Source organism: Nicotiana sylvestris, chromosome 1 (genome assembly GCF_000393655.2).
Source record: "Nicotiana sylvestris chromosome 1, ASM39365v2, whole genome shotgun sequence".
NCBI lineage: Eukaryota > Viridiplantae > Streptophyta > Magnoliopsida > Solanales > Solanaceae > Nicotiana > Nicotiana sylvestris.
In genome coordinates, this window is record NC_091057.1 from 65,330,035 (window position 1) to 65,332,558 (window position 2,524).

A 2,524-nucleotide genomic window follows, 5' to 3' on the forward strand; every position below is an offset into this window, starting at 1 on the left:
GTGAGGATTTTGACAGAGTAAGGACGAGGGCCTATGTTGTGAGGAAACATTTGATATTGGTTATGAGGCCAAGGGCCTGAGATATGTACGCCATGAGGTGGCTTGTTTGGTATGAGGCCGAGAGCCTAGTGATGATGCCACGACATAGCTTGATATTGTGCTTGGGCTGTAAGAGGCCCCTCTAGGAGTCTGCATACTCCCAGCGAGCGCGGGTACCCATTGTGATGTGAGATATAGCCCGAGGGGTTGGTATTGTTCTGAGATATTGCCCGAGGGGCGGATTTGTTGATACTGTGCCCGACGGGCGAACCTTTATGTGTTTATTTTCCTTAATTGCCCGTCAATTACCTGTTTAATTGTTGAAAAAGTCTCTTTCATGAAGTTTAATTTGAGTTAAAGGATTTTTACCTATCTTTCATTGAATTACTGTTTTTACTGGTTTTACTGCTTCATTATAGCATGCTTTATGCCTTACGTGATTTCCTACTTTCAGTCTTTATTTATGATTATTACTCACTGAGTTGGAGTACTCACTTTACTCCATGCACCCTGTGTGCAGATTCAGGCGTATCTGGTCCCGCTCCCGAGTGCTGATCATTTCCAGCTCAAGCGGATCCGAGAAGTCTCTAGGTAGCTATCGGCGTTCGCAGCCCCGAGCTCTTCCCTATCTTATTACTTCATGTTCTTAGTTCTGTATTAAACTCTGTAGTTTTCTCTGAGTATTCCGGATTTGGTTAGATGCTCATGACTAGTGACACCCTGGTATCGGGCTGTGTTGGGTTGTATTCCGCAAATCATGTTATTAACTACTTAAACTTTGGTTTATTTTATCATGCTTTAGACTGTTTATTACAGTTTAACTGTTAAATAGTATAACGGGAAGTGTCAGCTGGCCTTGTCTTCACGAGAGGCACCATCATGACCGAGTCCAGGTTTAGGGTCGTGACATTCCAATAGCTTTAAATGCCACTTTCATAGATAATATCATTGTCTAGGTGCGTCAGAGTTCCCTAAGGATCTCAAGGATCCCAGGCAGTGCTCACACCTAGACTTTGTAACCAAATTGAGTAAATGCAGTGTGGAAGGGCCAGCCTCAATGTGCCGGAGTTAAGAAGGTTCTCCAGAGGATCCCAAGGCAGTACACACACTGGAGGGGGCAGAACCTAGGGACTTAGGAGTAGAGTGAGAGTGCTTGACAGAGTTTGAAAAGGTTTTAGTAGGAAAACAGTGTTAAAAGAGATTTGCTTGAAATAGTTTTGTAAGAAAGAGGGTTGTTTAGTAAAACAGCTTTTGAGAACAGTCATGCAACTAAACAAACAGCAGGTCAGTCAAGCAAGTTCAGCAAACACTCAGGGAACAAATCTCCACACAGGGTCAATTAGGGTTGGGGACAAATAGGGCAGGTATGATGAACACATAACCGGCAGAAGTCCTTTACACTTAGTGTAGGTAGTAAGGCATAGATTCAGGAGTGTTAATTAGAACACAGTTACAGAACCAGAGATGCCTAGGGGGATTCATGGGAGTTGGGAGATAGTAGAGTATAGGATTATACTAAACATGGCTGAGCATAATATTAAAAAAACTTGGGGCAATAGCCCAATAAGTGCATACTAGAACTAGTAGACAAGCATTAAACAGAGCAGAGTCAAGTTACTAGTTCATGAGAGCATACTGAAGCAAAGAGATTAACTACATGTTGAACATCAAAACCATAGGTAAAACAAATCAAGAACATGATGAACTGAAGTAGTAAAAGAAACATATTATTTTTGGGGCTTGAATTGAAATCAGAGCATACCAGTATAGAGATAGTAAACACAAGGTGAAGAATATGAGAGCACAACAGTTAGCCTTGGCTTGCATCCGGTTAACTCAGAATAACCGCCAGTAACCAAAGAGATAGTAGAAAGTTTTTGAGTGTGAAAGAGCTTTTCGAACCAAAAATGTTCGTGTGTTTGTGTTAGTGGGAGAGTATGTATATATAGTAGTTCGAAACTAGGTAAAATAAGGCAAGAATCACAATAGTATAGTAATTATGAAACTCAGAACCAATTAGAGAAAAATCAGTACAAGTACTTCCTTAACTTAAGGGAATCAATTCAAACAGTAAGAACAAGTAACAAATAAGGAAAGATTTCAAATTCAGTAAGTATAGGGTAAAAAATTAGGGCAAAGTTCAGAAAACTCTAAGTGAGGAGATAGTCAGTAAGAATAAAGTACCAATGCAGACAAGGTAGGCGAATCAATCAATTTGAATAAAAAGGGTAGGAATCGAGCGTTTAAAGGAAGGTCTTTCAATCAAACCATGAAATAGGGAATCTAGAACCAATCAAAGAAAAAGTCATGAGTCAATGTTCTAGCATATAAATAGAGTGAGATAAGAATAACCAGACACAACAAACATAAAGGTTAAACAATACTAATAGAAAAGGCAAGTTTTGAACATCCAAGATGAATACAAGCATATACAGTTGATATAATTTATGCTAAGAAACTTAATAGAAACATATTCGAGGCAAGA